Raw genomic sequence first — 22,231 nt, 5'->3', positions numbered from 1 at the left:
TCATCTCCCTTCATAATATCCCTGCAACTTATGTCCCTGACAGTAGACTCCTACTTCAAAATGGCACTGTGCCCTTTTAAGGGTGGAAATTGAATAATAAAAACATTACCATTGCGTCTATACGCTTGTAGCAGTTTGTTATTTCACTTACAACAAGGTCAAACGACGAACGAGAACATATTTAAGTAACCCACAGATACAGTGTTTCGCTGCATAACAGCTCTACAATGCGGGTGAACAAGCACGACAAGCCAGGGTTAGACCATATAGCTATTTAAGCGAAAAGGAGATAATATGTATATCGGGCGGATTTAAACTAGACACCGCCAAAAATGGCCGAAAAATCAAGTTGTTGTTGTTTTTTAAAACGAAATTACATTTATTAAAATCCATTATTTCTGAGTAACTTTTTTTTTCCAGAAAGATAAAACCCTGAATTTTATCATATAGAAAGCAGAAAAATGTAAAACTTTTTCTACTATTTTTAATAAAATTTTAAATGTTAAATTTTCCCAAAAAGTTAACAATTGACATTTTTTGTCTTGCACAAAAAAAACGTATATAAATAGTTAAAAAAAAGAAAGGTTTTTGAAATAATTAATTTATTTATTTGTTGTCTAAGATTTAGAGTGATTTTCTATGAGAATATGCTAAAATATTATAATACAAGTACCTGGATTTCAAATAATTCCACTTATTCATATAGGCAACCAGTTACTTCGCGTCGATTTAGACAATGTTTACATTTGTACTTGATAAAAGCAAACTATGGAAGACCAAACAGGCCAAAAACAACTGATTTTTCAGTGACGAAAATTTCAATGTATTATTAATGCTGAGGCTGGCCAGTACCAGATGGGTGACCATTTGTATGAGTTTGGTTTTTAATGTGTATGTGTGTGGGGGCCAAGCTCCCCAAAATGGGGGGGGGGTATTTACAGCAGAATAAAAAAAATATTTCAGCGCGTTTGGTCCACCGTAGTCGAAAGGCGGCAAACGTTTTCAAACGGGATCGAAAAAAACGATGATATTTTTAACACAAAGGGCACAATATTTATTATCGATTTTTTTGTATCGATTCTTCAAAGCATGCCCTGTTTAATAATGGTCGTGCACTATTCGGCTAGCTAAAAAAAATTGTTAATTTATTTACCAAAAATTTTAAAATGCCTTTTTTCGTATAAATATTTTTTAAAAATGTTGTTTTGCTTAACTTAAATTAATTATTTTACTTAACATATTCACCGAATTTCACACTTCAAAACTCAAAAGCGGGATAATTAAACACAATCGAAGTTCTGATATTCAGACATCAAAATAAGGTATGCAAACAAGTTTTTTTTATCTATAATCCTGTCCCTTACAACAACATAATATCTTTTGTTCAGTTTCAGATGATTATTTTAAGCATATTTGGAACCCCCTCAAAACAAAGGGGGATTTTGTAAGCAAAAAAAAAAAAAAAATATATATATATATAAATATCGTTTATGAAAAATAAGTACACTGTTATAAAGTTCATTCTTCTCTTAATAATCGCTGAAAATTTCGTATTGATTGGATAATTACCTGATTTTTGGTAGATTTTAAGAAGATAGTCCGTCAAAAAGTACTCACCTGCACCCCCTAGTTTTGGCGGTGCCTAATTTAAACCATGCGTGAAAGAAATTGAAATACTAAACAAAAATCTTTCGGCATCAACGCATTGTTGTCAGATAAAAATCGTACATAATCAAAAATGAAATTCCATTAAAAAGTGTACTTCTAAAATACGAAATGTATATTATGCCATTAAAAATGAGGCATGTTATTCTTAATGACATAATATATCATATGGTTTTCACATTTTTTTTATAACAATAGTTTATATATGATGACGTTTATATTAGAATATTATTATTAGTGTTGGGACGATTAATCGGAATCGGAATCGGGAATCGAAAAAAATAGGAGCTTTTTGGGGTATCGGAATCAGGAAAATATGAGCCTACTTTCCGATGCGAAAACCGATTCCTTGGATGATCTTTTGTCATTTGCTTTTGATTAAAAAAAAACATCGTCCGCTGCTTGTAGTAATAATACAATAATTAATTATTGATTGATTTAAACTTCCAGTAAGACTAAAATCTCTAGATCACCCCCTCACACGTGTATTTTTACGTTTGAGAAAATATAGATATCTTTAAGATATGTTTTTACAGTAATCGGGACAAAATAACGCTTTCATAGTTAAATATCTAGAGATTTATAAAGAATCGGAATCGTTAATTGTATCAGATCGGGAATTTAGTTAGTATGGAATCGGTAATTGTATCTGAATCGGGAAAAATATTGGAATCGTCCCATCACTAATTGTTACCAAGGATATATTGTTCATGTTTAGTAACATTACTCATATAAGATTATAAATAAAATGGCAAAAGAGTATTATCATATCGCATTTGCTTTTTGTAGGACCCTTTTGACATTTTCTGGAATCTTAGTGTTCTGGTAAAACTTCCGTTACAAAAAAACGCTGTTTTACTATTTGGGTTCATCATAGATTCTCCAGCGTTTACAAAAATATACTCTCTTCATCTTCTCTGCATAATGATCATTGATACAGTTTAATACAAATCTAAAATTTTTAAATTTTCAAATAGTAGATGGTACCTATACACTGCCTCTTAGTTAAAAACGTCTAAAATAATCAGAATTTGGTAAGTATTTATTATTTTGTGGCTAAAGTCTATTCTTAAAAGTTCAGATATCTTAATTAGAAGTGTCTGAATTATCATGAAAGACTTCGGCCCAATTTTAAATCTCTTAAAACTAAATCATACTAGACACAAACGATATTACTATACCTTCTTACGTATTGAACTTTTGGATTTCATTGAATATTTACAACCAATACTATTGGACTTTGCTGAACATTACTCTTCATTTTATCTATAAATTTATTTGTTCAAATTTCTTTCTCGAATGTTTTCAAAAATTGAGCTAACCCACAAAAATTGATACTTATCCATACTTACCTTTGCTAACTTTTATTTCCTCTGGGGAGAAGAACCTTTTTTTTGAAACTCCATGGAATAAGAAACCCTTCACCTTCACATTTCTGAATCTTTGAGACAAGAATTGGTTATTCATATTATTTGGATTCACCGGATTAATGTTCTCATCTTTCATATTTCACAAAGTTGCGGCCGATGTAATCTCCGACCTTCTTCTGCAAGAACACGTGGCGCAGTGGTTAGAATACTTGGAAAGATCAATTGTAAAAAGTGATGTTCTCCTGAAGGTTGAAGGTTCAATCCTCGCTGTGGGCAATCAAAAATACAATTGCGAATTACTTATGACCTCTATCCAATTATGGCTGACAGAACAAGAGTACGCTACCCCCGTGAAGTAAATAAAGGGTTCTGCTCAAAATTCCGTTCAAATTCTCGAGTTCGAAAGAAATATTCCCAAGTTCGACAAGATATACCTAAAGAAGGTCGGAGGTTACATCGACCGAAACGTTGTGAAAATCACACTCAAGATGAGAACAGTAGTCCGATGAATCCAAATAATACGACCTTCACTTTTATTCCGTATTCCTTGTTTTGAATAAAATATAGTAAAGTTAATTGTACACTATCTTGACTTTTCTACGTATACACTTACACACACACGTACGCAAATGTATATACACATATACACATACATACACACTCATACGTATATATATATACATATAACTATTTGAAAATATATTTACATATATACACACTTATATATGTACATTAGTATATTTACATATATATACACATATTATATATGTACATTAATATATTTAGATATATATACACATACTTATATATGTACATTAATATATTTACATATATATACACATATTATATATGTACATTAATATATTTACATATATATACACATATTATATATGTACATTAATATATTTACATATATATACACATATTATATATGTACATAAGTATATTCACATATATTTACACATATTATATATGTACATTAATATATTTACATATATATACACATACTTATATATGTAGATCTATATATCTATAAAAGTGAGAATGCGCGCGCGCGTGTGTGTGTGTGTGTGTGTGTGTGTGTGTGTGTGTGTGTGTGTGTGTGCGCGTGTGAGGACACTTCTCAGCCTATATACTCCACGGATTTTGGATTTACAAACTTGAAATTTGGTATACATGGTATTCAGACATGTGGAGAACTTTTTAATCGGTTTTCATCCAAACAGTAGGGCTGCTAAGGGGTCAAAATTGGAAATAAGATACTTGGACATCATCGGATGTTTATCTGTTTGTCAACTATTCCACGATTGCGCATGCGCGAATCGTTCACGTGACAGATTTCTTATGTTAAGCATAAATAAGTTTTAAAACACTTTTTGAAGATACTGGCAATCTGGCCCGATGGTTATCGTACATGACACGTTATTACTAGATTTTGATTTCGATCTAAGCTGCAGTATTTTTTTATTTACAAGAAAGTGAAAAGTTAAGAAAAAATACATAATACTCGCAAGTACACGCTTCAGTTTCTTTCTGCTTTTTTACTTCATTTTTTTTTTTTTTAGGAATTTAACATTATGTTCAATATCTGTCAATGCCGGATACATCTGCTAGTATATATATAATACATACACATCTGTACTTGCAACGGCGGATGAATACCGTTAGTATTTATAAAAATTACATTACTGATTTCTCCATTTCAAGGAATTATGTCGGATCATCGGAGCAACGCTCGTATTGAACGTGAGAATGATGGTATACTGAATGATGACTGCCAACAACAACATCAACAACAACAGCAACAACAACAACAACAACAACAACAACAACAAAACTAAACAGAAGAAAGCAAAATGAAACAAACCATTTTGAAAAAAAAAACAAACAAAAAAAAGACAATGAAAGGAAAGCCAACGTGTCACAAATGGACTAGAATATATAGAAGAGTATAAAAAGTTGTTGAAATCCTTTTTTAACCTCTTGAATATTTATTATTCCTCTCTAGCCCCTCCCTCTCTCTCTCTCTCTCACGTGCGCATATACGCTCTAAGGACTGATGGATATTTATTCGTGTCACATGAAAGTTAGCAAGTAAACACGTGCAATTTTCGAGTCCCCGGATGTAACCATTTCGTAACAAGGTAAGGGAAAGCGAGTAAGTAAATAGCGCTGCTCTGCTTGAGGTTAGTTTGGAGGGGGGGGATCTATCCTTCTAAATAAGAATTGAACGGTGGACATTTTGTCTCCAAGTTATCAGAAAAGAGGATTTTATATATGAACAATTAAATTACTGATGTAACTCTCTTATGTTATATGAATGACGAAGCAGACCTTTCCCTCGTTTTTATGTAGGATATACTCTAGTATTGATGCAAACTAACACAAAAGTACTAAGTATATAATTGACTACGGCAGATACATCGATCAGTTCCCGCTCGAAACCAGAAAACGTCCATCGTATTTTTTACCAATATCTCTCTCTCTCTCTTTCTCTCTCTCTCTCTCTCTGTTTATCTATCTCTTTCTCTCCCTCTCTCTCTCTCTCACTCTCTCTCTCTCTCTCTCTCTCTCTCTCTCTCTCTCTATATATATATATATATATATATATATATATATATATATATACTAGCAGGCCTCACGGCATTGCCCGGTCGTTACATACGCTTAAATATGATATTTTGATTAATGCAGATTTCTTATTATATTATATTGAACCCAATATATAGTAATGATTTAAAAAGTTAAAAAAAAAAAAAAATGACTCGTGCGACATCACTGAGAATCGAAACCAAAGAGATAAAAATTAAAACATGAACAAATAGCTATTACGTTATGCATGCATATTACGGTATGCATGAATATTCAATCTTAAACTGGCAAATTCCATGTTTTTTATTTTCACACTTTTACACCGATTTTTTTCCGGCTAAAACCCAAATATAAAGTTTCACATGGGTTCGAATACCCTATAAGTTTTATGTCTATAGACCAAAAACTGTTTCATGTCTGTAGACCAAAACCTAGCAGAGGAGTTTTGTAGGCAAATGTTTTAAAACAATTATATATATATATATATATATATATATATATATATATATATATATATACATACATACATACATACATACATACATACATAAGTATATATAATAAGAGATTTGTGTTTACTACAACCTTTTTATGCAAATATTACGCTAGTATAAATCATAAAATATCTGCAGGATATAATTACACGTAATTGTTAACTAAAGATGATTATCCTGTAAGAAAACCGAAACACCTAATCGAAAATATATTAAAATGAATGTCTAAAATGCTAAGCACATAAGCCAGATCTTTTGCAGATGAATGCAATTCCACGAGCCATGTACAACAAAGTTATGTTTTCTGTTTAGATAAATAAAAAAGGGGGGTTAATATGAATATCAATACACAAAAACCCAAAATTTAGAGGGGCACTCATATATATATATATATATATATATATATATATATATATATATATATATATATATATATATACTAGCAAAAGTACTCGTCCTTGACTTGGTTCAAAAACACCTTACAGAAAATGAACTCTGATTTATGAAAGTATGATAGGTTATGAAAAAGAAAGGTTGTAAAGAGATAGCTTCGAATTTGGGGTTATCAAAACCAATGCAAAATTGATGAAAGTAAAAATAAAATAGATAAACCCCAGAATTTATTATACCATACCTGTTCACACTGAAACACTTATCACAATATTCTGTGGATCTATATTAAAAAACCTTGTTAAACTTTGTGACATATTTCCATTCTATGGAGGTCAGGTGCGAACGAACACCCTATAATTTTATGATACCACATTACTTCAAACTGAAACATAATTATCAAAGTATACTTACGCAGATAGATATGAAAAGTCTTTATTAAATTTTGTGCCAATTTCAATTCTATGGAGGCCAGTCGCGAATGCAGACCCCACAATTTAATTATACCATCCCTATTTAAGTTAAAACATACTTATCAAAGTATTCTTATGTACATCTATATCAAAAACACTTGTAAACGTTTTTTTTTTTAATTTTAAAAGAGGTCAAATTTTTTAAAACATTAACCCCAATTATGATCCCTTAACATTTAGTGTTTTTGGGCTCAAATCAAGTTATTAAGTTAGATCCATGTCCCAGTAAGCAACATACAAAATTTCAAGTGTTTAGACCCAAAATTGGCGGAGGAGTTTGGTACAGTTCTCAGAGGTCAAATCGTTTATCTTTTCCCCCTTAACGGCCAAATTTCTTGCCGAAAACCGATTAAAAAGATTTTCCCAAATCTCAATACTCCTTATAGTAAATCTCGAGTTATTTAGTAGGGAAGTGTACACAAACAGACAGACAGACATTTTCACTTATATATATATATATATATATATATTCGAAATTCCCCAAATTTCAACTTAATAGTCTCTATTGAGAGCCACATGCAAGAGACGATAAGGTAAACAGTGTGTAAACAATATATAGTTATCATTACCCATTGTTATTAATATTACCACTTTTGTAAAAATCTGTAAGATTATATATTTTCACGAACGAATCATGTTCCGTGAATTCTTTACAAACTTTGATCAAACTGGAATTTTTATTTTTATTTTCCCGTTAGTTTGTAGTTTGCTGCTTGTAGTACAAGGTTGCTTTCGCCTGGTCTCTCGGCAAGACCTTTTGAAGCTGATGGGAACACGTCGAGGGGACAGTTTCCACGTTGAATCTGTCAACAACCTAACCAAAAATGTCGAAAGAAATTTATCAGGGTACTCATATTTTTAACAGATTATATATATATATATATATGTATATATATAGATATATATATATATATATATATATATATATATATATATATATATATATAGAGAGAGAGAGAGAGAGAGAGAGGGAGAGGGAGAGAGAGAGGGAGAGAGAGAGGGAGAAATAAAAAGGAACAAACCATATTATGTGTTCATCAACGTTTCGTCTTTATTTTGAGACTTCCTCTGGATGAATGAGATTAAGAAACAAAAAAAAAAACAATACAAAATATTTGAAAAATTTTCACGTGCAAAGCGTGACGCTGTTCCACTTCAGAAAAACGAAAAAAGACTTTGTAAATTCAAAAAGAAGGGGGGTGCTTTCGCTGTTAAAGAGAGAGAAATCTTAGTGACATCATATAGTCGTTAATGTAATTTTAAAAGGTATGAACGCGGTCAATATTCTTACTGGAAAGAAATATATATGTTGAAATTTCCAACTTTCTGAAATAGAACAGCGTCGTTATTTTTGCTCGTGAAACATTTTCAAATAGTTTGTACTTGTGTTTTTTGTTTCTTAATCCCATTCATCCAGAGGAAGTCTCGAAATAAACACGAAACGCATAATACGGTTTGTTCCTTTTTATTTCTCTATTTTGTCGGAATATTATTTCCATTATTTTAATCATCTATCTATATATATAAAAGGCAAAATGTGTGTAACCATTTCGTGTATGTCTTCAAAAAGCTTTTCTCGCACACACTCCCGGGGTCGTTACTATCGCTTAAAACTGTGTACATAGGTCCTATATAATAATATCTAGGAATTAGGAAAGCGCGTAGAGTATAGATTTATTTACGTCGATTTTTACAAAATTATTGCTATTTTGGCTTCTCGCGTGTTGATTGGGCTTTTTAGTATAAATAAAGTGAAACTAAACTCAAACGACGTCTTCGCGGCATTGCGCCTGGAAAAACCTCCAGAAGCAATCAGCTTTGATCAATCTTGTATATCAGACAGTCAAATTTCGATAAACAAACTCAGACGCTGCGTGACTTCTATTTTACCTTCTTAATTAGGTGAAATGGAAACAGCAAAGTTAACTTTTATTACGCACGCCTGTTTTTATAGTTACATAAATAAATTCAAACACGTCTACACTGTATGTCGCGGTGGCCCAATGGTAATATCGCACGGTTTTTTTTCACACATTAATTTCCAACTCAAGGCTACGGGTTCGATTCTTATGCTCACCAACCAAAACATTTTTTTATTATTATTTAACACCCCCCGGAGTTTTGATTTACCTCAACAAACCCGGGCATCGCCGGGTACCCCCCGCTAGTATATATATAAAAGCAAAAATGTATGTATGTATGCATGTATGTTTGTGTGTCTGCTAAAAACTTTTGACCGATGGAACAAAAATTCACAAACTTGGTATCATATTAAAACCTCACCCTCCGGATGACAAATATCGAAAAATTAGCCCAACAAGAACCATCAGAAGTGCGTCAACTTATCGATTTTCTGCAGGGGGGGGCCAAAAAAAAGTGACATTTTAATGTTAAACATTACATATTTTTAAATCGATTTATAACTGCCCCCAAAATACGGGCGCCAACTCTTCTACATAAAGTATACACGGGGCCGTTTATTTTGGGTCAACTTGTATTTAAAACCCGCTGAGTCATGTAACGTGATCTTGACGTCAGCAAGCTCTAATGGCAGTCTGAATTTAAAAATTGTTGTTATCGGTAATTTTTTTTTACCGATCTCACACAAGCTAAACTATTAACTTCTGCGCTATGACAACGTTACAAAAGTTATTAGCACATTCAAAATAGTTGGATACGATAGTTAAACGAAAAATAACAAGCCAAAAATGTGAAGTAAAAAAAATATACGCTTACAAAAAATATTAACGATCGAAGTTTTTACAAAAAGAAAACAGCCAGACGCCATTTTCTTTTTTTAATAACAGTCTTTAGAGTAAGGAAGACGAAGTGAGAGAGAGAGAGACGCAAACAGAGAGAGAGAGAGAGAGAGAGAGAGAGAGAGAGAGAGAGAGAGAGAGAGAGAGAGAGAAAGAAAAACCCCGAAATCGGCAATTTCCGACAGGGGGGGGGTCAACAACGCATGCGTCAAATGACGTAATGACGTCGTCACCTGATTTACTTTAAATAGTTGAAAAAACGAACAAAATTCAGTTCCATCGGTTTAGCCCAGGCAGTTAAGGCCTTGGTTCATCATCTAAACGTTTTGGGTTCGAATCGTGGTGTGAGATTATTTTTTTCGATTTTTAAAATTTAAATATTGAACCCTGTATTATTTAAGCCATTTTTCACGTAACGTTCATTTTCCTTTTTTCTTTTTTTATTTCGCTTATTCTAAGCGACACCCAAAAACACCCGGCTACCCAACTGTTTTTTTTTTTTACTTCGCTTATTCTTAGCGACACCCATAAACACCCGGGTACTCACCGATTTTTTTGAATTTTAATATCGAAACAGGCTTATTTAAGCCATTTTGCATGTGTTCGTGTTTTCTTTTTTCATCGTTCGTTTGCCTTACGTTTGGTTTTTTGTGTTTTTTATCGATGTTTTGATTACCCCCCTTAATTAAAATGTTCTTTTCTTTTCTTACTTTGCTTATAACAATGCTTACATCGTTATCGTTGTCATAACGCTCGACGACTTTCAAACATCTTTCATTTATTCGCTTATAACAATGCTTCATTCTGGCTGGCCGATTTTATTTTCAAGATTCGCCTCAGTGCTTCGGCTTCAATCCTACCCCCCCGGTTTCTTTTTTATTTAACACCACACACACACACACCAACAAACACCCGGGCAACGCCGGGTACCCCTCGCTAGTATATATATATATAAGTGAAAATGTCTGCGTGTGTCTGTCTGTCTGTGTACAATTCCCGGCGCAATAACTCTGTCAATTTTCAGTCTACAGACTGGAAATTTTATATACAGGGTACTGAGATTTGGGAAAATCTTAGTAATCGGTTTTCGGCCAGAAATTTGGCTGTTAAGGGGTCAAAGTTTAATTATTTGACCTTTGAGAACTCTACCAAACTACTCCGCCAATTTTGGGTCTAAACACTTTTATTTTTTAATGTTGGTTACTGGGACAACTTGATTTGAGCCCAAAAACACTAATTGTTAAGGGGTCATAACTGTGGTCTATGTTTTAAAAAATTGACCCCTGCGGTCTCTACCAAATTACTCAGACAATTTCTGGTCTAAACATTTAAAATTTGACATAAAGGTTATTCAGAGATAGGGCAAGCTTTTTAATCGGTTTTAGTCGAAAATTTCAGCTACCAATATATAAATGTATGTCTGTATGTTTGCATGTTTCCCTAAAACTTATGACAGAGGCGCCGGATTTTCGCAAGATCAGTATCGTTTTTAAGGCTCGACCCTTCAAGCGACAAATACCGAAAAATTGGCTAAAAACATTAATTTCTCCACCCTCAACTAGGCACTTTTCTACAGCGAGGGGCCGCTTTTTTCAACGATATTTTCGAAAGTCACCCTTCTTTTCAATTGTCTAGCCTTAATTAAAACCTACGTCACTTCCGTTTCGGCGATGGGCATAACAGCAAAGACGTCACGTTTTTTTTTCGTTCTTTTCCTCATTCGCGGTACGGATTCGAGCCTGTCTTCCTACTACAACTTTTTTTTTTTTTGCTCAACACACCTCCAAACACCTGGGCAACACCGGGAACCCATGCTAGTATATATATATATATATATATATATATATATATATATATATATATATATATATATGCATATATATGTCAGCTGTGAAGTACTAGGTGTCGTGAAACAAAAGAATCAAGACTGGTTCGACGAAAATGATGCCATAATCAATGAACTTATAGAGCAAAAAAAATAACGCACTCCAGAAAATGCTCGGAGCGCCCAAAAGAGACCGGCCGAGACTAAAGCAGGAGTTCAAGGAAGCGAAAGCATCGCTAGAACGCAACATACGAAGCATGAAGAATAAATGGTGGAAGAATATATCCAACCAGGTGCAACTGGCGTTTGATAGCAAAGATGCAAAAACTATGTACCACCTTATAAGACAGGTATTTGGGCCTCAATCCTCAGTGATGGTGCCCCTCAGATCAAAGGATGGGGCGTCGCTAAATAGGAGCCCGGACAAAATCATGCAGCGCTAGACAGAACACTTCAGAGATCTGTTCGACAAACCCTCAACTATTGATGAGGAAGTCATCAGAAATCTGCTACAGCAGGAAATCAGACAAAAGATGCTGGCTCACCCGACTCAACATGATATCAGCAAAGCTATTAGCGAGATAAATACGGGAAAGTCGCCGGGGCTGGACGGCATTCCTGTCGAGATTCTCCGATATGGGGGCAATCAAATTACAGCTGAAGTACACCGATTGATATCCAAGGTCTGGTCTGGGTCTCCTGTACCCCAAGATTGGATCGACGCGATACTAATCCCACTGTATAAGGGAAAAGGACAAAAAGTCCTATGTGGGAACTACAGGGGTATAAGTCTGTTCGAGGTAGTCGGTAAGGTATTTGCCAGACTCCTACTAAACAGACTAAATGAATATATTTGCCCCTCAGTACTGCCCGAAGCCCAAAGTGGGTTCAGACCCGGGCGTGGCACAATGGACATGATCTTCTCAGTCCGTCAGATACAGGAAAAATGCAAAGAACAAAGGCTAGCTCTATACCAGGTATTTGTAGATATGAAAAAAGCCTTCGACACTGTAAACCGAACTGCCCTGTGGATAATATTGGGGAAACATGGATGTCCACCTGGTTTCGTAAATATGATCAGACAGCTGCATGAAAACATGAAAGCGCGTCTCCAGCTAAACGGCACAGTTTCAGAGGGCACTGCCATCGACAACGGGGTTAAACAGGGAGATATTCTAGCTCCAACCTTGTTCTCAATCTATTTCGCAACAACACTCGCGTTCGCATTTAGAAACTGTGAAACGGGAGTGCTCTTTTGATTTCGGACAACGGGCAAGTTATTCAACCTTACTCGTTTCAGGGCCAGATCGAAAACATTTCACTCACTTGTCAGGGAGCTGCTGTATGCTGACGATGTAGACTTCGTCGCACACACGGCAGAAGATATGCAGGGCACCATGGACCGCTTCTCCAGGGCGTGCACTGCCTTTGGCCTCACAATTAGCCTGGAGAAAACCAAGGTAATGTTCACCCCAGCTCCAAACAGCCGCTACGAGGAACCGGTCATCTGTGTAAATGGAACGAAACTGGGCACCGTTGATGACTTTGTATATCTTGGCAGTACTATATCAAGCGACGGAACCCTCGATAAGGAAATCTTAGGAAGGATCAATAAGGCAAGTAAGGCCTTTGGTAATCTAAAAAAACGAGTGTGGACAGACAGAGCCCTGACCTTCAAAACAAAGATAAAGGTATACGAGACTTGTGTACTACCTGTCCTCCTATATGCCTCGGAAACATGGACGACATATCGCTGTCATATCAAGGCTCTGGAAAGATTCCACCAGACATGCCTACGCAGGATATTTAATGTCACCAAACAAGCTCTCTTGTCCGATGAAGAGGTGCTCAAGATTGGCGAGCACATTCAGCATAGAGGCTCGAGTCTTTCGAAACCAGACTCGATGGGCGGGTCACGTAGTGAGAATGGAGGATTATAGGATACCTAAGCAATTGTTCTATGGGGAGCTTGAATGTGGCAAACGACCTAATCACAAACCTCGGAAAAGATACAAAGATGTAGTTAAGGGAAACCTGCGGGCACTTGGCATAGAAATAACAAGGTGGGAAGAGATAGCTGAAGACCGGGAAAGTTGGAGGCGCTACGTCTACGCGGGATGTGAGAATTTTGAGGTTTTGAGAGTTGAGCACGCCACTATAAAGCGAGCCTTACGAAAGCGAGAGGATACAGAGGACTTTGATCTCGACCCCGCGTATTCGTGCGGGATATGCGGCAGGGTGTGCCTGTCAAAGGCAGGCCTCAAGAGTCATGGAACTACGCACGCGGGACATGAACTGGGAGCACGGGAGGGAGGGGGGCGGTCACCAACAAGGTTATTCTGCAGAATATGCGGCAAACTGTGCAGGCCGGGTGGGGCTATGTGGAATCATATGCGGACTCACTCACACGCCATCGTATCGTGAGGGTTGGCCGTCTTCTGTAAAGAAGTGGCAGTCACCATATATGCATATGTATATATGGACATATATATGTGTGTATATATATAAATATATATATATGTATATATGTATATATGTATATATATGCATATATATAAATATATATATGTGTATATAAATATATGCATATATATATATTGAAATATATATTTGAATATATATATATGTATATGTATGTATATGTATATATACATGTATATGTGGGTGTGTGTATGGGTGTGTGTATGTGTTAGCGTATGTGTGTATATAAATATATATATATATATATATATATATATATAGTGGCACTAACGTGGAGGTATCTATATATATCACTCTATTCATACATAAAAAAGGAAGGTTTTAAGAACTGTTTTACTGAAATATATGAGATTTAATATACGAATATAATAAACTAGCCGAGAGACCCGATGTTGCCCGGTATTGAATGATGATCAACAGAAGTTGTCACAATCCTCTCGTTTCAACATAACTGGTGAAATCGCCCATTATAAAATTAACTCGATAGATTTCCTGCTCTAGTTGGGGGCCCGTCGCAGAGCACCGGGAGGAAGCTTTACATGCCTCTCCGCACTAGCTTAGTCTACAATACATTGTAGTCTACATTGCAGTGGAAAAAAACCTACTGTTGATTTTATACATTTATTTTTATATATAATCGTCTGAATCAAAGTTTAAAATCTAAAAGTCAAGTATCATGGTTCGATTCTAAACCTGTCTTTAAAAAAAATTACTGTTCATTTTATATGTCTCGGTTTTCTGCTTGTGCGCTGAAAATATCTGGAATCCAAGTGTAAAATTCAAAAAGTCATGTAATGGTTTGATTCTTCTTTGAACAGAACATACATTTTGAATGTGCCCCTGTTATATCAAAGAACCTATTCTTGATTTTATATGCCGGTATTTCTGCTTGTGTGGTAATAAACTTTCGCAAATGCACTTGTGATGTTAGGCTATATAAGGTGTTAACTTTGGTACAAATTACTTGCTCCTTCTTTGATCGGATTTTTTTCATTATCGATACTTGTCGAAGACATTCTGATAAAAAAAAACTATCTAAGAACACGGGCAGGAACATAAACTACCTTCGTATGATATTTCATAAACATTGGCCTGGCCGTTTTGGAGTCTATAGGGAACAAACTCACACACAAATTTCCTTTAATACAATAGTAAATATTAGTAAAGTAGGTATGATTACATTTACACACACACATCTACACACATACACACACACACATACACACACATACATATATATATATATATATATATATATATATATATATATATATATATATATATATATACAGAAATGTTTTGAGGGGGAATTTGCGAATCAAGCAAAAAGTCAATCTCAAAATCAAATATGAATATTGTTATTTATATTTTAATTCCAACCCAATGAAAAAGCTCAATACATCATAGTAGAACTTACGATAAATAATTATAAAAACAGAACTTTACAAAAAGCTTTTATTATTCGACAGAATACCCCAAAGCTGGTAGCTAGGTGCTCCTTCATCAGCAGCGTTTCAAAGAATGCAAATTCTTCTCATCAGAGGAAAAACAGAAAAATAATCCAATAGTCACGCTAAAAACTTTTTTTAACATTTCTATGTATTTGCTTGTTGCTGCATAGAATGAAACTAAAAGTTTTATTATTTGTAGTCACAAAACTTAAAATACATAAAAATAAATAAATATGAATATGAAAAAAAATAGCTCAGGCGGACAGTTCATACAGAGTTTAATATTAAAATAAAAATAACCAACTGTAATTAAATAAGTCCAGTGTAATGGAGGTTACTATTTACAGATACATGAACCAACAGCAGGTGCTCACCGCAGTTGTGAAAATTGAAAAGCAAAGCATCAGAAATTGGAGTTTTTAAAATTTGAAGATAGCCAAACGCTTCCATTTTGGCCCGATAAACGCTGAAATTCTTTAAATTACTTATATATATATATATATATATATATATATATATATATGTATATATTTATATATATTCATATATATATATAATATATAATATATATATATATATATATATATATATATATGGGAAGAATTGTTTTTCTTCTTCTTTACTTACTTTTGAAGCGTTGTGTTAGTTGAAAATTGAAAATAATTACGTATATAAATGAATACGTTTTGAAAGCTGAAAACAAGGCATTTTTATATATAACAAATTTATTTGCTTATATCAATAAATTTGTTCATATATTAAAAATGCGTTGTTTTCAGCTTTCAAAACGTATTCATTTATATACGTTATTATTTTATATATATATATGTATATATATATATATATATATATATATATATATATATATATATATATGTATATACGAGTTACAAAAAATGACTAAAAAGCAAGACAAAGCAAAATGAAATGCGGGCTTTGGGGAGTGTGGAGCCACCCTTTAATTGCCATTGCTTCCAGGTCCACTCTGACCCGGACTGGTAGTACCTGTTAGGGTTTCCAACTATGGGTTAAATAGAAACCGACTTGAAAAAACAAAAAAAACAAAAAACAAATATACTCTATAAAAAAAAAATTGTTCTTCAAAATCACTGGATTCGGCATTAAATAACTTTAAAAGGGTTGATATGCCGTAAAACAAAACCAACCAACCAACCAACCAACCTTTTCATGCTCGCATTTTTCTATGGTAATCCATGTTTTTCATGCTCCCAATAAATTCACTTGTTCTTTGTTTAATTTCAGTCTTATAGTCTAGAATCGAAACATAAGCATTTAGCGCTCAAGTCTCATTTATTACCCTCGGATCGACGTCGCTACGAACGAATAAACTAAGAAAAAACAATGCTGTAAATGATTTAGATGTATATTCCCGCATGTATAGAAAAAAAAAAGCACGTTTAATGAACTTACGCCCGTCAATTCACCGGCTAAAAAAAACGAATTGAATTTATTCTACCTTAAAATGCTAATATTTCATAATTTTTTTTTCTCTTTAAATATTGAAATGGTTCTTATTAATTTTCGGATAGTATGAAATCCATCGTCTAAGAATAAAATTCTTTGTTTACATTCCAAGTAAAATGTTCGTGTCCAAGTGTTATTTTATTAAGGCTATAATGGTGTTGACGCCCGCAATATTGTTGGAAAGAACTCTCAAGTTTGATCTTTTAGACACGAATTCGCTCTAGTGTTACAAGAATTGATACAATATATATATATATATATATATATATATATATATATATATATATAGTTATTTACTGTAATAATTATTTACCTACAAACACTAGCGTTTCATCCTTTCAGGAATCATCAGTGCAGGGTGTAACGATTAACACCAGCTTCGAATCGAGCGAAAGGAGCCATCCCTGGCTTCATTAGCAAGACCATTATCCATTCGGCTACCGTTAACCGTGAGATATGCTGTTGAAACATTTTTTTTAAATGATTTTTTAACGTCTGTCGCTGTGTTCTAATCACTATATGATGATCTGCCCTGAGAGCTAAATTGACTGACTTTAATTCAACTGAAAGTGATCAAACGATTTTCTTAAAGGGGCTTACATGTGTGTGTAAAGTATATATTGCTTTATTTATTAAGCATTACTATATATATATATATATATATATATATATATATATATATATATATAATATGATATATATATAATAGTGCTCAATAAATAGACACATACACGCACACATATAAGATATATTTTCTTTAAGTGTCTATATATGTGTGTAAATACATATATTCATATTTTCAGTAACACGTGTCATAGTATATACTTGAATGCTGATCGTATTTGTATATGACTGGCTTTCAGCTTATGAATCTTGTCATCTATGAATTGTATAGGACGAAACATCTCGCCTGTGGATGACTATATATATATATATATATATATATATATATATATATATATATATATATATGTGTGTGTGTGTGTGTGTGTGTGTGTGTGTGTCCGCCCGTGTTTTGTACCTGAATGCGTACGCGTATATATATATATATATATATATATATATATATATATATTCATACGCGTACACATTCAGGTATACATACATACATACATACATACATACACACACAGCTAGCTCTGACACTTCAAAATGAATATATATATATATATATATATTCTTTTTTAAGTGTCAGAGTTAGCTTTTAAGATATGCTAAGTGGAAGACTGTGTAGGGGCGGACAGGTGTGCCAGTCATAATGTCTAAAGGTTAGCATACTTGAAATCGGTAAAACCTCTTGTGCGCATATACATCCATACACGCATACACATACATACATATATGTACAGTTATTAATAGTTATGTGCAAATATACATACATACACACAGACATACACACACACTCACACACTCACGCACACACACACACACACACATATATATATATATATATATGTGTGTGTGTGTGTGTGTGTGTGTGTGTGTGTGTCTGTGTGTGTGTGTGTGTGTGTGTGTGATTTCTTCTCTTTAGACTCCTTTCTTAAGTGTTTTTGCGCTTGTGCCCCGAGTAACGAGTTTGGTTGGGTGTACACCTACGAATGTGCGTGTGAAATGGACCAAATACCAAGGTGAGAAGGTTGATAGTTGATTACATCTCGTAATCAAGCGTTTTATGTCTGCCCAACACCCCATCCCGAACCCTAACCCCAACCCAACATCTCTAACCCCACACAAGCATTGTTCTTTTCTCGTTTGTTTCTTTTCCTTCAATATAATTTCGTGTGTCTTTTACACCTGCTTGACTGTGTCAAATATCCGCATATTCCGAACGCCGACCCCCGAGTTAATTTTCTCTTTCGTCTAAGTGTTTATGACAACGAACATAACTATTCAATCGGGTCGAAGCGCAGGGAAGGTGCGCGCAACTTTGAATTCCGAGAAGTGCATCAGAACTTATTCAAACATCTATTCGTAAGTATTGCTATTCGTAAATGGAATTGAGCTCTCTTGGTAGTAGATAATGCAAATAAATATGAAATCTTTATCATTCCTTGGACCGGAATATTATCTAAAGCTTTTTTACTATAGTAGCAGGCTGCCCTGTAGTGTCTGGTCGTAAAATACGCTTAAATATGGTATTTTCATTAATGCAGATTTCGTATTTATTATTATATTATATTGGACCTAATATATCGTAATGATTTAAAAAGTTAAAAAAAAAAAGAAAGAAAAAGACTAGTGCGTCACCACGGAGAATCGAAACCAAAACATTTAGCTTACGATTTACTTTAACGTTAACGGCTGAGCTATGAAGACGTGTTTGCTACAAATCTAAAAAATTAAAACATGAACCAATAGCTATTACGTTATGCATGCATATTCGTAATGCCGTCGTTTAACCTTCACCTGGCAAATTTCACTTTTTTTTTTTAATTTTCACACTTATGCACCGATTCTTCCCGGCTAAAACCTAAATATAAAACTTCGCGTGGGTTCGAATGCCATATATATTAAGTTTCATGTCTGTAGACTAAAAACAAACAGAGTTGTTTAGTTGGCAAATTTTTTAAACAAATATATATATATATATATATATATATATATATATATATATATATGTATATACGCATACATAAGCATATATAGAAATAAGTTTGTGTTTACTATAGCCTTTTTACGCAAATATTATGCAAGTATAAATTATGTAGAATATCTACATGAATATAATTACACGTAATAATTATCTAATGATCATACCATAAGAAAACTGGGGAAATAAAAGCTTACAGGAAATTGATTAAAATGAATGTTTAAAAGAATATGCAAATGAATGCAATTCCATGACCCTTATATAACAAAGTTGTATTCTTTAAAAAAAATAAATAGAAAAAAAAGGGGGTTTAATAAGAATATGAACACACACACACAATACATATATAGGGGAATTGATGTTTTAGTACCACAAAATAGGTGTTAAAAAAATAATTTCTAAATTACTGTTACTCTCACCGTTCCTCACTATATTATTTGCTCGTACTTAGTTTTTATAGGGTTTTTTTTTTGCACTTCCGCTTCAGTCACTCGTTCTCTTTTCCTTCTCTCTGTTTATGAATAGTCAACGCCATTATAACTAATTACAAAAAAAAGGAAGATTTGAATGGACGATTATTAACAATTACTGTTATCACAGCAAATTCTTAAAATATTTATCTGGATTTGAAAATAATGAGGAAGAGAAAAAAAAAAGAAGGAAAGATTAATTACGGGTTTTGTCATTTGATTAAAAAGAAATAACAGGCTTTGATAAAACAGTTTTTCCTGGTTTTAAAATTTTAATCTCAGCTCTAAGAGAGAGAGAGAGAGAGAGAGAGAGAGAGAGAGACAGAGAGAGAGAGACAGAGAGAGAGACAGAAAGACAGCGGGGAAGAGAGAGAGGAAGAGATAAAGAGAGAGCGGGGAAGAGAGAGGAAGAGATGAAGAAAGAGCGGCGAAGAGAGAAGAAGAGGGCAAGATAGAGATCTGAAACAGATTTATCATTTAAGGCTTAAACATACGAGGCGTTCAGAAGAAACTCATATTCAAGAAATCGTGCTTAATTAGTGTTTCATTACTATGGAGTATATTCAATGCGAATACAATATATTTGAATTTTGAAATCGGATGTTGTGCATAATTCGTAAAATCCCTCCATATTTACAAAGAAACTGAAATTTGGAGAATATTTTATGATTGGTACCTAATACTTATATATATATATATATATATATATATATATATATATATATATATAGTAATTTATAAAATATATATGGCGATTAAGCTACACTGAATATTAGGCGTTTCATCCACTCTAGGATTCATCAGGCTTATGCGTGAATTCTGTGGTTGTTTATCGTTTTTATAGGGTCCTCTTCCATTGAGGATTTAGTTAGCCACTCAGCTATCTAGTATCCACTGCACCCCTTCCTATCAGCCAATGGGCATGCATTTTATCGAACAAAGGATCTGTTTTAAAACTAGGTTAGTGGTTTAAGGCAGACATTTTTTTTGTTAGTTTGTATATAAATATATATATGTGTACATACATATATACACATATATACGCAAATATTCCACATGTATATATTTTTAAATTTAAACTAAATAATGTTCCGACGTCGCATGACGCATGAGTAGAAGCGAACTTGTCATGAGAGGACGGTTTTTGCTGACCCCTTCCTGTAGAAAATTGATGATTTTAGGGTGAAAAAATTAATAGATATTGCCAATTTTTCGATATTTGTCGGGCAAAGGTTGGAACTTTAAAATGATACCGATCTCGTGAAAATCTGTGACCCGTGTCGAAAGTTTTTTCGTGACATACAAACACACATACATACATACATACAAACATACATACATACATACATGTTCGCTTTTATATATATATATAGATGGAATACAAGCAAAATTTGGTGGATAAAATGGACTCTTTATGCCAGGGCATTTCGAAGCTATATATACATATATATATATATATATATATATATATATATATATATATATATATATATGAGAGAGAGAGGGAGGGAGAGAGGGAGCGAGAGGGAGATAGAAACAGAGAGAGAGACAAAGAGAGAGAGAAGGATAGAAAAATGGAAAGAGGGGGATGGAAAGAAAGATAAAAAGAGAGAAAAAAGTTAGATACATAAGGAAAATTCGTAGATGGAATGAGAGGTGGGAATATAGAGAAAAATGAAAATAGGGAGAGAGAGAGAGAGAAAGAGAGAGAGAGAGAGAGAGAGAGAGGGGAAGAGAAGATGGAACCTTTTATTACTTGAAAATCTATTTTGTATGTGTATTAATGTTTTGTAAACGAATGTCATTTGGCCGTTTTTGCATTTTTAGTTTTGTATTCATACGTTCAACCGTTAAAGAATTATGTTTGCGGGGAAAAGAAAACAAAAACTATTATCTTATTTCCGTTGTAAACCTGAAAACTAAGTGCGGGAATGCTAATAAAAAATGTAATTACCTTCAACAGCTGTACAAGTGTTACCTTTGACAGGAAAAAAAAATGACTGAAAACCCCAGACGAGCCAAAATGAGTCATAGCATGAGATATTCTCAGGTGAGATCAAGTATCCAATATATGTAAAATAATTAAAGCCCTGATTTCAAGGACTCCCAAAGGGCTTGTAGATCTGGTTCTATTTCCTTTTGTTTGTAGTACTTATCGGAAAACGAACTGTCTGAACCACTTCCCT

General features: G+C 33.7%; 1 protein-coding gene across 2 annotated transcripts in view; it reads left to right on the top strand.

The window, feature by feature from the left end:
- LOC145292065 (transcription cofactor vestigial-like protein 3) overlaps positions 1-22,231 on the top strand; it is a 337,302-nt gene that overhangs the window by 241,931 nt on the left and 73,140 nt on the right. The gene's annotated exons all lie outside the window — the stretch shown is intronic.

Source organism: Euprymna scolopes, chromosome 13, assembly GCF_053919585.1.
Source record: "Euprymna scolopes isolate OS-2025 chromosome 13, ASM5391958v1, whole genome shotgun sequence".
Classification (NCBI taxonomy): Eukaryota; Metazoa; Mollusca; class Cephalopoda; order Sepiida; family Sepiolidae; genus Euprymna; species Euprymna scolopes.
The sequence above is the reverse complement of the archived record's forward strand: the minus strand, read 5'-3'. Positions and strand labels throughout refer to the sequence as shown.